A 15,570-nucleotide genomic window follows, 5' to 3' on the forward strand; every position below is an offset into this window, starting at 1 on the left:
ATTGACAGTGTAGACCTAGAAAGAAATACATACAATTTGATTGAATTTTCTCACTTTATTGATGAGGTATGGATGGGATTGTGGGGAAAAGGACTTTTTTTTTAAATGAATAACATCTGATTTTCCTTGTCTTAAATCTGAGTGAATGACTGGCAAGATTGCTCATGGGTTAAAGGTACTTGACTGGTGCTCTGATTCCATCATCTGATCCCATGGGAGGAAAGAGCAGACTCTCTCAAGTTGTCCTTTGATCTACACTTGGGCACCATGACAAGTGCATGCCATATACTATATACCCACACTCCAATACATGAATAAATAAGATGCAATAGAAAGTTTAAAATTAATTGGGGAATAGTTTTGGTTCTTAGTAGAGTGATGGGCTATTTACACAGAAATATGTACATTTGTGTCATCTGCACGGCTATAGAGGCTCTGATTATTTGCGAATTCATTTTTATGACTCTGCTCATGGATATTTGTTCTTTATTTTTGATTATGATGATGAAAATGAAATGATGATCAAGACTGACAGTGTGAAGGTCAGATTTCCCAATTTCAACTTCAATCCGAGTTTCATCACCACCAGAAGGACTGGTTGATGTGGTTGTTCACACTGTGTTAGACAGATGCACATTTCTCTCCGGATACTACCATCCTGACACCAGCTGTTACTTCTCACAGTGGTCTGCCCTGGCGTGTGCTGCCAGCTTGTTAGAAACAGACTCTCTAGCTCCATTGCACCCATCCTGACTTAGAATTTACAGTTCTATATATTGTATATTGTATATTGTTTTCAATTGCTGAGGAATGAGGCATGTTAGACTTTTACACAGGAAATTGGTGGCAACTGTATTAGCGTTTTGTAGCTTTGTGGAATATTCTACACTTATAAAGGAGACTATGCACTTAATAAAAGCAGTGTTGCATTGCATAGCTGTTAAATTTTTTCCAGAAAATGCTTCTAGCTAAATTATAAGGGTGAATTAAAGCGTGCCCTTTATAAATAGTCACAAAAGGCCTCTGCAGCTGATTATAGTGTGGGTGTAATTTGGGGAAAGGTTTGCTGTAGGCACAAAATTATAGTACTGCAACTGGAATAAAGCCAAGAGCCTAGCCATTTCCAGGAGCTGTCTCACCACCTGCTAGCATACTATTCAGAACTGAGTCAGAGGCTGGCTGAAGCCTAAGGAGTCATTAAGTCTTCATCTGAAATGCTGTCTGAAATAACTGTTGCTTTTCCATGGGAGCCTTCCTCCAGCCAGAACCTCAACCAGGATCCCAGCTGGAGGGCTAAAGGTAACAGCTTTCTGCCCAGTAAATCAACTGTTAATAGTGTTTGTTCTGAGTCAGTCCAAGCATTTTATCTCTCTGGAGATCTCAAAAGTGAGGACAAGTTCTAAGGAATTCTTAGCTCTTCTTCTGCATGCTGCTTTGATCCCTCAGACAAATGATTTCAGCATGGTGCCAACCCATGTCTTGGACCTAAATGTCCCTAACCAAAAACATCCTAGGAAATTCCCCTTCTGTCTTTGCTGTTGTTCATTAATTAATTTCTTGACACTTAGGTCAGCTGTGCCCAGGTACTGCAAGCTCAGGCAGGCTCTTTCTTCCTAAGATGTCCTTTCTCATTGAATATGCCTTCCCAGTGTCCCTGCCAATTGGACCAGGATATTTGCATTTTGCTTTTAGATAGAATCTCAAACTGTAACAAAAATTCTCCTTGAACTCACTGCAGTTTTCTTGCCTCAGGCTAGAACTAGAATTTTTGAAAGTCTATTTCTTTGTGCTTAGAAATTTTATATGCCTTTATGGTACTAACAATATTTCATTTATATAGTGCTTACCTTACTATATACAAGGCACTGTTTGTGGCATTATATACAAATGGACATGCATTACCTGTATGTATGTATAAACTTGTTTGATTCTGACTACACCCATGACTTAGGTACTCTTAACATTCTTTTAGCAAGGTAAATTTTGGAACACAAACATTAATTGCTTTAGTCAGAGATGTAACCCTGCAAAGAAGGGGGCAAAAATCAGTCAGAACCCAGGTTTTATGGTTGCTAATTTACGCTACAAATTATTCTTCATGGCTGGTACACTTTATTTAGAGGAGGAGAGGATCTGGATCAGAGACCTCTACCTAGGCCCCGGGAAGAAAAACGCATCAAGCTTTCCCAGAGTCCAGTAGCTCAGGGAAGAAGCGCTTCCTTCTTTCTGCGAAACAAAAGGGGAACGGAAAAGCTGGAGGAAAATGCTGGCACCCAAGCCATAGAATCCAGTCACTCACGAGTTCCTTCTTCTGAGAGGAACAAGTCAGTGTGGCTTGTGACACTTAAGGTTTCAAGGAGCCTGAAGCAAACAGTGTTCCCATCGGTTGTTTTCTGAGAGGAGCAAAGAGCCTGGCTGGCTGCGGAGCAGTCAGTTAGACTTTCAGGAGTTACATGGAAGGATGTGGGCTGATGGCAGGAGATCTATCCAGTTCTGTTTGAGGTTTTTATATCCAAATGAAGAAGAAAGCATTCACAGGCAGGCAGAGGACGGCCAGGTGACCTGACAGTTCTTGGGAGACTGAATAGAAATACTGCTAATTGCATTCAGTCCATCACACAATTTTGACAACACAGAAGAAAAGAGTTTTGCTTTTGTTGTTGTTGGTTTCTTATTCATTCTATTTGTTTGTTTTATTTTGTTTTGTATTTCTTCAAGTCAGCAATGCAGAGTTCTTCGATAAAGGCAATTTAAGACATGAGAACACTACTACAGTGAAGGATGCCATTTCAAGAGAAAAATACTTTTATTAACACTGAAATAGTGAGAGTCCAGTGGCACTAAGAATATTTAATATTGAAGCAAAATGTTATTGCCTGCCACTTCCTTTTCTCTTTAGATCATTAGCATAGGATTAAACATTTTTAAGTGGGATTTCAACCTCTTAGCAAGCAGCTGTGTGTTCTATTAAAAAATACAATATACTCATACATATGTATTATGCACTTAATTAACCATTAGATCTTCATTTTAAAGTTCTGATAATGTCATGAATTTTTATGGTGTTTGGATCTCTGGACAGCCGCCATCAATTTGCATGTTTTAAGTAGAAAAAGAGGCATTGGGAGTGAAAGAAAAGCAATCCAAAATTCACATAATTTGAGAGGCATGGCCTGAAATTAAATTTCTCTCTGCCCTAAAATTCTCCTATATGTATTTAAATTATATGTAATATGTATTTATTGTAGAGTTTACACGAATATACAAGATAATGTAAAAATTAACAGCATCCAAATCTGATTTAATAAATTATGAATTATTAACTCTAAGGTGTTTTATTTTCTATATGTTTGTTTATGAAATCTACATATTTTAAAGAATTTAAGCACTCTTACATAACTAATTTTCACTTACTTTTAAGGGATAGTGTTTTCCTATTCTATCACCTTGTCTTCATTGATGTGGTTAACTACAACTGTTAAATAATGAAAAGCATCTATAGGGTATTTGATCTTTCTGTGTTTTTCACCTATAGATTTACTTATATGGATCTGAGTTATTGGAATCAAGTTAGGACACAGTCATGTGCCCAACTTGTAGCCTCCAAGGCTGAGAAGGAATCTATATTAGGTAATTAATTTGCTACAATATATACAATCATATGCTCCTTCCCAGTGTGGAACTTGGAGGTATTATTCCCTCTAGACCAGACCCAGTAGATCAGAGATATACCCTAAGACCTCACTAACCACAACTCCTCATCCAGGGCTACAGAACCCTCTCAGGAAGATGGACACCGAAAAGGGCCCAATGAATAGAGGTGGAAAGGTAGATGACTTAAAGAAAAATGCCACATTTCCAAAAAAAAAAAAAAGTGTGTATGTATGTGTGTGTGTACGTGTGTGTATGCACATATACATGTGTGACAGCCCTATATTGTTGCTGTTAGGATAAGTAGCATATAAAACTATCAAAAGCTTTGTTAGTTCCCCTTTCTCACATACTTATCAGTAAATTCTAATATTTTTATGTGGTGGATCTTAAGATATTAAATATTATTTTCAACAGTCACACATTTATAAATCCTTCAAGACACTTAAAAAGTAGATCAAAGAAGACAGGAGATCATAGAAAGACCTTTAATGCTCCTGGATTGACAGAACTAATATCACAAAAACAGCTGTACTGTGAAAACTACTAACCCACAGATGTAATGTGTTCCTCTTCAAAATTCCAATGCTGTATTTCACAGATCTGGAAGGAACAATTCAAGAATTCGCACAGGATCACAAAAGACCACGGATACTCAAAGCAATCTTAAAGAGAGAAAACACAGCTGGAGGTAAAACAATACAAGACCTCAAATTATTCTACAGAGTTTTAATGATAAAGACATTCTGGTACTGGCATAAATACAGAAAAACAGACCCAGTGGAACAGAATAGAAGACTTAGAAATAAACCAGAAAATCTATGAACACATAATTGTGACAAAGAAGGAAAGAAAGAAAGAAAGGAAGGAAGGAAGGAAGGAAGGAAGGAAGGAAGGAAGGAAGAAAATGAAATGGAAAAGAGCCATCCTAGTTTGTTTTCTGTTACTGAATAAAGCCCAGGACCACAAGCAACTTCGGGTGGGGATTTATTTCACCTTAAACTCTAAAATCATTCATGAAGGGCAGTCAGGGAAGAAAGTCAGGGAAGGAACTGGGAGGGAGGAACTGAAGCAGAGACCCTGGAAGAAGGATGATTACTGGCTTGTTCTCCACTACTGGATCTGCCTGCTTTCTCATACAACCTAGAGCTCCCTGCCCAGATGTGGCACTTCTCCTAATGATCTAGATGCCCCCACAACCATCATTCACCTGACAGTGTCCCTGTAGGCTCTCCTTGAGGTGAAACTGATGGGAACATTTTCTCCATTGAGTTTCCCTTTTCAGTCCAATAGTTTATTCAACAAATGGTGCTGGCAAAATCGGGTATGTACCTGCAGAAGAATGAAATTAGTACAATATTTTCCACATTGTACAAAAATCAAATCCAAGTGGATCAAAGATCTTAATATAACCCCTGCTCCCCAAAAGAATCTGAAGCTCCTAGAAGAAGCCATAGTGAATGGTACTCAAAACACTGAGTAGGACGTTTTGAACTGCACTCCAATAGCACAGAAACTAGCCCTAAATATTAACAGTTGGAATTATGTGAAATTCTAAAAATTCCTGCACAGCAAATGAAAACCATGTGATGCAATAAATGCTAGAGAATCTTTACCAGCTATAGTTATAGCAATGAGCTAGTTTCAAGAAATTACAAAGAACTGGAAAAACCAAACAGCAAGGAAATAAAGCTAACCCATCAACAAATGGGATCCTGAAATGAACAAACACTTTCCAAAAAAGGAAACATATGTGGCTGATAACTACTTTTGAAAGTTTTAATGCCCCAGTCATCAATAAAAAATGCAAACTAAAACTACTTTGAGATACTGCCTCTCTCCAATCAGAATCACTACCATGAAGAAGCCTGACAAGCATTGAAGATATGAAGAAAGAGACACCCTTGTTCACTGCTGGTGGGAGCTCAAATTACTACAGCCTTTATGGAAATCTGTTTGGAGGTTCTCAAAAATTTAAAAATAGAGTTTCCATGTGACTCAGCTATTTCATTCCTGGGCATATACCCAGAGAATTCCACACAATACCAGTAGATTTCTTTGTACATCTACATTTATTGCTGCTGTATTTACAATAGAAAGGAAATAGAACCAAAGTAAATTCTTATCAACAAACGAATGAATACTAAATACATCGCACAATTTAGAAGTGGAATATTACTTAGCTGTAAAGAAAGTTAAATTACAAAGTTTGAGGGGAAATTTTATGAACTTAAAAAGTATAATATTAGTGAGGTCACCAAAATACAGAAAAATGGGTATTTCCTCTTCTTATTCCACATATTAAGCTGTGATGTATGCACACATATGTGGATATAGTAAAAAGTTTTAGAAAAAGAGATCAAGAAAGTGTAATATTAGGTGATGGGGAAGGATGGAATGTAGACAAAAGGACACTTGAGTCATGGAAGAGAAGATAAAGTTTATTTTTTCTACCTTTACCTCCCTCCTGATTTTCTCTCTTTTGTTTTGGTGAATAGATTAATAAAATTATGATTAATAACAAAAATATAAAACTCTAGTCAAAGCTCCACAGCCTTAGAATGGCCACCTGAACTCTATAGTTCACTGAGATACACAGAATTTGGACTGAGGAGTGTTTGAGAGACTTCCTTAGCATGACTGTGATGTTTTTATTTGTGAATTAAGTGCAATGAAGTTATAATTAAGAAAGTAAGTAGATATGGGAATAGAGAAAATAAGAAAAGTAAACAAGGTTTTAAAAAAGCAAAGACTGATCTTGAGAAGAAATTAAGTAATAGTGTTTGGGGATGATGGGGAAAAGCAGACGTGTGTTTTCAGGTCCTCAGTGCTCACTAAACTCCTATGACATCTAGTCCTACTCCTCTGCTATTGCCTCATGTCTTTTATCAGTACTGGTGAGAATTCCCAATCAGTTCACAATTTGGGGGCATGTTTTTACAGAGAGAAAATGGAATAGATTCCAAAGCAGTTTGGAGTAAGGTGTATTGCAAATTGCAAATAGTCCTTCCTTCCTTCTTTCCTTCCTTCCTTCCTTCCTTCCTTCCTTCCTTCCTTCCTTCCTTCCTTCCTCCCTCCTTCCTTCCTTCTTTCCTTCCTTCCTCATTCTAGATTGAGTTTCTAGATAACAACTATTAGAAAGTTATAAGCTCACCAGTCTACTTAGCTATTCTCATGTGTGATGATGTCATTACATCATGCAATTTTAATGCTGTGCTTTCCCACTGTTCTAAAGAAGTGCCCACTGCCTTCTTGGAAGAACCCTTTTAGTGAACGTCTTCCACATACCATGGTAACAGTTGCTGCCTCTACAGTATGTGATCTCCTTGAATCATGCAAGTAAACACAGTATCTAGGAAGGCATAGTATTTCAAGCAAACTCCCATTCAAGAGCCAGCTGTTCATGTGGTTGTAAAAAGGATGTCATTCAGAGCTTCCTTTCTTCAGGATTTTATAGTGTGCTTTATAGATGCCACAAATATTTGCTTTTCTTTTAGAATTCAAATAGATTGCCCATGAATTGGTGCAACATTGTGTATTTCTCTTCACCTTTCTCTGATGGAAAGAGAATGCTATTTGAAATGGAAGTGAGTAAATTAAAATAAGCTTTGTGCTTTGGAAAATGAATCTACCCCATTGACTCATGGACAAGACTATCTATCAATTTCAGATTATTCTGTTCAACTGCATAGATTGTTTCCCTTTGAAGCTTTCCATCAGAATTCATCTGCATTCATTATTTTTGTTGTTGCTGTGATAAAATACAATGACGAAAGGAAACTTAGGCAGAAAGGGGCTTATTTTTTACTTACAGTTCCAGAGAGAAACAGTCTATTATTGCCTGAAAAACATGAGATAAGGCTAATAAGGCACATGACCAGAGCTGGGAGTTTGCTGGAGATTTAGTTTAGTGCTAGAATGCTTACCACCTAGGGGCCAAGGCCTAGGTTTGGTCTCTAGTACTGAATAGAGAAAGTGAGTCTGTAACTTTAAAGATATGTTGTATTTTCTTTTTTTAGCAAAGTGAGAGAAACAGAAATAGAATAATACTGGACCAAGTGACAGCAATCTGTTAATTTTCATTGACGGCTGGCAATAATGATTTCTTGTATCCCTCTGTCTCAAAAAAGCATTTTAAATTTTAATATAACTATTATAAATGTCTTAAAATACATCATTTGAACCACATGACTCAGAATAGAATGACTTTGCAGGATATACGCCAAGGGTAAATACCTAAACAGGCAAGCAAGTAAGTAATCATGAAAGTCATTAATAATTTAGAAAATCAAAACAGTCTTTCAAATCAAGCCTCTAAGACTCTTAATTTCTCATGTGAGTATAGTAATTCTGTAGCTGGCTTCCTTCACAGTATATTCACCTGGTTCCTCACCTCACCTTCAATACTGGAAAAGCCACCAGGTTAATGCTGTTCACATGAGGAGATAATGGACCTATTTAGAGTTTGAGAGTGGTAGGTTCTGAGTGTTCTAAATACAGCTCATTATTTTATTATTATAATAAATAAGATTAGAATGCAAATTAATGAATATGAGTGTCTAGATAATTGCCCTAAATATTTGTCAATAAGTTGTATTTTTAACCATTGAAATATAATTTATTTTCAAGAAACATCAATGACTTTAAGGATTATAATAGCATGAATTATTATAAATGTACAGTCATGTAGCTATCTCAACAATAGATATATAAAATATTTCTCTCACTCCTAGACATCTCTTTGGAGTTCCCCTAAGCTTGGGTTCCAATGCTTCAGGTACTGGTTATTGGAAACCATCAGCTTTCTTCTAAAAAATGTTTGCCTTTACTATAAGGAATGTAATGAATGACATCCTGTTTAATCCTGTATGCATAGTTTCTTTTACTTACCATGATTCAAAGACTTATCCATTTTGTATGCTAGTATTGCACTGTAATATTTCTAAGTAATATTTTTAAATGTATATGTTATACTTTATTTCTATTTTCCAGTTGATGGATATTTGGCTATATTAAATTTTTGCCTACTACAAATATAACAACTATGGTCACTGAGCACATGTCCTATACTCATTTTTAGAAGTGAAATTGTGGTGATGTGGTAAAATATGTCTGATATGCTAGAAATTCCAAATTATTATTGTAGTACCATTTCATGTTCATATCAACAATGTGTGAGAATTCAGACTTTCCAATCCCCCTTATAAACATTGGTTATTGTGTGACTTACTGGTTAGAACAATTTTACTGGTTATGATATGATATCCCACTTTCCATTCTCCTAGTGATATTGTACATGTCATTTGGATTTTCTTGTCATTCTTATATACAGGGTTTTTTTGTTATTGTTTTTAAGTACCTGTTGTCTGTTTATGGGGCCTCCGGTGGTTGTACCTTACTAATTTTATCAACCATATGCTGCTTGTAGAATTGAGTGAGTTAATGAGCCAGGGGCTCAAAGGACAGAGCCAGGAGCCACAGAGAACAATTCACAGTCTATAGCCCAGTGGCTTTTGAGGAAACTACAATTCAGAGATGTCACATTCCTATGTGGATAGAAGCATGAGTCTGTTTACACATTTCAAATTCAATATAGTTGCCACTCCTTGAGATGGATGATGATTCATATAACATATTCTTTACTGAAAAGGAATGCATTAGTGGTCAAGAGAATTAGATAGTTTCTGGGCATGATATCTACTGGAAAAGGTTTTTATGTTTTTTTTTTCTTTTTAAGATTATTGTGTAAGAATAAGAAGTTCTATTTACTTCGCCAGCACATATGTTAAAATTGGAATAGTACAGATTAATATGGCCCTTAGGCAAAGATGACACACAAATTGTTGGAGGATATCCTCCTGTATGTATGTTTCTCTTATTGGTTGGTGAATAAAACACTGTTTAACAAATAGAGGCAGGAAGAGAGGCAGAACTTGTAAATGAGGAGAATTCTGGGAAAGGTAGGCAGGGAAAGCCTGCCAGGAAGAGATGCCATGTAGCAGTCAAAAGAGTAACAGGTCCAGGCATTCTCCAGTAAGCCTAGACCATGTGGAAATACATAGATTAATAGTTATGAGTTGATAATTTAGAGAGTAAGCCAGTAAGAAGCCCTAGTCATCAGTCAACAGGTTTTTATTTGGGCTAGGCAGAACCAAGCTGGAAAGAAAACTCCAGCAATACAAATTCTTGAAGTGTTCCATATTTTTAGATGTCCCTTGACTGAGGATGGATTAAGAAAATGTGGCATATTTGAACAATGGGTTATTACTTAGTAGTTAAAAAGTGATATCACGAAACAGGCAAATAGATTCAACTAGAAAAAAAAAATCCGGAATGAGATAACCCAGACACATAAAGATAAATACAGTATGTACTCATTCATGAGTGAATATTGGCTGTTAAGTAAATGATAATCAGGTTATAATCCACAGACCCAGAATGATTCAGTAAAAAAGAGGGCTATAGGGGGAAGAATGGATCTTCCTGGGAAGAAGAAATAGAATAGAATCTGTGAGTGGACTGGGGTCAAGAAGGGAGGGGATGGGAAGTGGAGGGACCAGGTTGGGGGGGTGGAGAGAGAGAGAGTGCCAGGAAAGACTCTGGAATTGGGGGGGGGGGCGCATTTGGGGAATGGTGTAGAAATCTAGTGCAGAAGAAACTTCCTGGAATCTATGAGGGTGACCCTAGTGAGAACTCCTCACTAGGGGATACAGAGTCAGCACTGCCCATTTCTTGTAGCCAGGAAAGGCTTCCAGTGGTGGGACTGGTTTACATTCAGTTGAGTTGTTGGGCAAGGAAGTCCTGTGTAGATTCATAAACAACCCAAGCTGATGTTAGGACAAAGGTTTGCTCTCTGAAAACTGACAGTGGGGGCCCCATTCCCGAGAACAACATCCACACAGCTCTTTAAAGGTATAAAGGTCGAGTTGGTACATATTTCGATCCTTCACCCCTACATTCTCTTTTGCAGAAGGTGCTCTGCAGGCCATGGAAAGAAAATCATGTTAACAATCCAGTCACAAAACCCTCCACTTACAATCTTTCCTGCCTGTAAGAGGTGCTGGGGCAATAGTGGCAAAGGACTTGGAGGAGTGGCCAGCCATTATTTGGTTTAACTTGAGGTCCTCACCAGGAGAGGGAGGCTATGCCTTATACTACCTGGATGTTCAGGAACCAGAGACTGAACAGCCAAGAGACTTAGGGAGAACCAAACAATACCGAAAAACAAATCAACAGAATGATTCCTAAAGACATTCTGCTATACTCATAGATTGGTTCCTTGTCTAGTAGTCATCATACAGGTTTCCTCTGACAACAGATGGGAGTGGATACAGAGTTCAACAGGCAAACATTATGCAGAAAGTCTAAATTGGAGGTCTCCATCAGGTCACTCCTGTTGGAGAACCAAGAACCCAGGGGAAGAAGGGGAGGAAATATTAATAGATGGAATGGGGGCCACCAGGAGAACGTGTCCCACAGAATCAGAATCCAGACACATAGAAGAAATTTGTAATAATGTCCGTTTTCAAAATGGCAGGAAATTTTATGAAGAATTCTTAGAATTATGTCTTATTATTCTTTACTATCAATAGTAGCTTTTCTACCATTGGTTTAGAATAACTTTTCTAGAGCCATGTTTTGTTTGATTTTGGGTTCTGTCTTGCCCTCCTACTTTATTTCATTATCACATTTCATTAGAGATTTTATCTCTTATTTATTTTTCCTGCAATTTCCATTTGTCAACTTCAGAAATCACAGTTTCTCTAAAATACAAATTCAATTCTTCTGTGAAATTTCTACTTAGATTTATGTAAAGATTTGTAACTTTAAAAAATGAATTCTATGGTGTAACTATATTTTCTCATTTGAATGAAGGATATGAGGCAAATTTTCACTGAGGAAATCAGGTAACTAGTAAAGCTAGATAGCTATGCAGAAGACAATGGCTAAACTGACATTTATTGGCATATTGATCAAATTTATGGTCTTTCTTTTAATCAAGTCTTTTGCTAGAGTTGGCTGTTTTCTTATTATTGAATCTTCTTATGTCCCCCTAATAAACAAGAAAATATTAGCGATGGATCTAGGCTTTTAGTAGGCATCTACTTACTGTGATTGTCACTTTGGGGGAAATATAAAAACTTAGTTCTTTTGTTTATCTGTATGAATCTGATAACTGACTTATGATGATGATAGAGTCTAAACTTTATATGTAATATGGTTATGTCTACTAGAAAATAGTTATTCAAGACGTACTGTACTGAAGGTATTTACTTCATTAGGTTTTCATATAGTCTTGACATAAATAATATTATACAGATTTTAAATATTGAAAAATTGATTTAAAGCAAATAATCTTTGAATTTACCTAGCTACTAAGAGGTACCAAAAAAATAACAGCTTCTGGGAGGTGACAGATTTTACCTTGCCAGTTCCATATGGCTCTGATGCCATGAGGAGAAGCTCTGCATCAAGTCAAAAGAGACAAATTGTATCCGAGTAGATCTGTACCATCACTAAGTGGTACACTAAGGTTCAAAGGTGATTCTTGCAAAATGCTTCCTGTCTGTAGAATGATCAGTTACGATATGAAAAACAAGGGAACCACTCAATCAAACAATATTTTTCATAAAACTTTGATTAAAAAAACCCTGGTAATTCATAGTTTGAGATTCATTCAACTTTTTCAAACTGTCCCATGGTTTTAATGCTAGTAATGGAAAAAGATAGATTGGTGGAAAATGAATCTGGGCAAATTTGGTAGACTTATGCAGAGCTTTGTTTTCTGTTATAAAATCAGCATCTAAGAAAAAAGCAGTAGAAAACAAACATTAAAACACAAGCAAACTGTCCTTCATCTCAAGGGAACACTGCCCTTATAAGTGAAATATGGAATATCATTGTCATTGTAAAGATAAGGAGGAGGACTCAAACCCATCAAAAATAAATCATAGGATTGTATTCAGTTCATTCCAAAGCCTTGGTAACACTTTCTTCCATCCTTCTCCCCACCCCCACGCCCCGCCCCTGTACTCTTCCATTTATATTTTTTTCCTTTCAGATTCAGCTTAAAATTTTAATGGTACCTGTGTGTCTTAGGTGAAAATTACTTGGAAAAAGAACAGAAGACGAGGGTTTTAGTGAACAAGATTAATTTGTAAAATGTTCTCAGGTGAAAGATCAAAGTAAAAACGCTGATTAGGGATGTAGTCTCCCCGGGAGGAAGGTTTACTTCCTTCTGATTGCTGGGAGATGTTCAGAGACAAAATGCACCACAATTAGTTGCTGGAATTGATTGATGCTGGGGAACACACAGTGCTCAGTGTTTGTGAGCCAGCTGGTCACTGCTGGGGGGATGGTTCCAAGGAAGAGCAGCTGTCAGGTTCTAGCAGCTAACTCTCCAAGCACTATCAGGTGAGTGGCTGCGCGTGAGACCCTGGACCACCGACTATGCACTCTGTAAGCCAGGGTGCTTCGCTGAATGCCATTAGATGAGTGTCTTTGAATTTGTATTCATGTGTTTCTCAGGCTCAGTTATGGCCATGCAGTGATTGCCAATGACCCTGCAAAATCACCAAGAGGCAGGGATACATCAGCTACTTTCTAGAAAGATGAAGGGTAGTTTTTACCTCATCGGTGAGTTATTTGGAAGTGCATCCAGCCATGTGTTTTTTCCTATCCTTCAGTTAACACTATGAAAATGTTCCTCTGAGTGGGGCAGGGTAGCACACACCTTTCTTTAATCCCAGCTCTTAGATGGCAGAGGCAGGAGAATCTCTATGAGTTTGAGGCCAGCCTGGTCTACAGCAAGAGTTCCAGGACAGCCAGGGCTAAACAGAGGAACCCTGTCTCAAAAACAAGAAAAACCAACAATAACAAAAAAAAGTTCCCTTGCATAATTGCATAAGAAAGCCATTGAAAACTGGCTTTTTATGACTTGATTTCTCCTGTCAGGGAATTTGGCAGCACAGAGTCATCATGTATGGCTTCAATATATGTATGTGTGCATGCATGCATTCATGTATGTATGTATGCTTCATATTCCTCCAAGACCATAATGCTTAATATTCTTCTGCCTTTTCTTTTTTCTTTTCTACTCTGCATTTCTCTCTCTCTCTCTCTCTCTCTCTCTCTCTCTCTCTCTCTCTTTCTCTCTTTCATCATGGAGACAAGAATGGGGCCTTTGAAATGCTATAGCATTCTTTAGCATGAGTCATTTACACAAATCATTTAGCGAATGAAACCATTTAATAATCATCTAACAAATTTTTATATAAACAACATGATATACATTTTTATTATCTCAATCCATTTAATAAAAGGATTTTTTTTTCTAATAAGGCCATTTTGCTTGGTGAAACAAAAACAGCAGAAATTTGATGGTTGTCATTTTGATTTGCCCTTTTCTGTTTACATTGAGCCTGACATCAGAAATAATAGAGTTCAATTCCAGGCAACTGGCTGATGTCAAATGCAGTGTGTCTCTGAGGCCCTGAGTATATGAAGGGGTATCAGTATCTTGTTTGAAACAGCATGTCACTATGGGTTTTATCCTATGATTATCTAAATTAGGGCCTATGCCTAGCTGAGACAATAACAGCCACAACAACCCATAGTATAAGAATTATGGTTGAAAGAAATCCAAGGTTTTCTCTTATTTAGACTCTTGCATTCTTTTGTTTACCAGCCATGATGCTGTGAAGAACATGAGAGTAATTCATACAAAAATGGAATGCACAATTATAATTTAGGAAGAGAATAGGCATGAAAGGAAAAAGAGAACAGGCTGCTAAAGGTAAATAAAACATCTATCTAACTTTTCTATCACCGTCAGATGTTTGAAACTTCAGTAATAAAATAGATGTCATTCCTAAAGATGTAGTTTTAAACTAATAAATTAGATGATTATAAAAAAGAGTTTTCTTAAAGAAACCACAGGTAATTTATAGACATTGGAAGGCAATGAGTGTATTCTTGTGACACTAGGCACCACCTCTGAAAACCATTACATTTATCTGTGTCTTAGGCTACACTGACACTCCAATTTCAGTAGATTTCTTGACCACAAGGTGAGAATGCTTTAAAGATATAAAACATATTTGGATATTGTAGCACAGGTTTTGGAATTCAAGCATTGGAGGCATACAGGAGTTTATCATGAACGATAACTGGAATATACCAGAAAGGTAAAACTAAGTTTTATGACTATATTGTTTTTGAAAATAATGCAAAGACTATCTTAATATTTTCTCAGACCACTGATTTTGCTTCTTTCTTATAAATAAAATATGATAATATTTTGAGAAAATGATACACTGGGAAGAAGAAATTAATATAGAAATATTTAGTTTCAACATTTATACTAACTACACTGATTTGTGGAAATAAATTTAGCATCCTGTCTATCCAGAACCATTAGAACAGAATAATTTGGTTAGCTTCTTATAATCTCTAACAAGATGAGGGTTAATATTAAGTGCTGTAAGGATTTTCTTGAGTTTTTAATATTTCACAGCAAAGAAAATATCTAAAATATCATGCATGTATTTTTAGGTTATGCACATATTGCATATACCAAGCCATTTTATTGAGAGCAGAAGTCACAGATTCTAGCCTGCACTAGGGTTAAGATTATAGTCTTACCATGTAGTTGTTTGGGCGAATGTTATTAAATTTTGATTGAGATTTTAGTACTTAGTTTTTTGTTTGCTTGCCTGTTTCATTTTGGCTTAGTGTTTGGTAACAGCAATATTAGACAATGGTGTTTGTCTCCTGAAATAGCTAAGTTTGCTGGAACCTAGTCCAGGTTCCCTGTGATCATGCTTTCTGGAGATGAGGCAGCATCATCACTGTGGACATCAGTTGGTCCAGTTGCTAACTAACACTAGACTGGAGTGCATTTGTTTAATATTTCATTCC

General features: G+C 36.8%; 1 long non-coding RNA gene and 1 other non-coding gene across 2 annotated transcripts; one reads left to right on the plus strand and one right to left on the minus strand.

Annotated features, from left to right (window-relative positions):
* Positions 1-4,125: 4,125 nt before the first annotated feature.
* LOC113833161 lies at positions 4,126-6,681 on the minus strand. Its single transcript, XR_003480715.2, has 2 exons — positions 4,862-6,681; positions 4,126-4,316 (listed from the first exon to the last, which is right to left on the minus strand). It is a non-coding gene; the product is annotated as an uncharacterized LOC113833161 (long non-coding RNA).
* Positions 6,682-9,409: 2,728 nt separating this feature from the next.
* On the plus strand, positions 9,410-9,515 carry LOC113833168. The gene has a single exon (XR_003480723.1). It is a non-coding gene; the product is annotated as a U6 spliceosomal RNA (small nuclear RNA).
* Positions 9,516-15,570: the final 6,055 nt, after the last annotated feature.

Source organism: Cricetulus griseus (genome assembly GCF_003668045.3).
Source record: "Cricetulus griseus strain 17A/GY chromosome 1 unlocalized genomic scaffold, alternate assembly CriGri-PICRH-1.0 chr1_0, whole genome shotgun sequence".
Classification (NCBI taxonomy): Eukaryota; Metazoa; Chordata; class Mammalia; order Rodentia; family Cricetidae; genus Cricetulus; species Cricetulus griseus.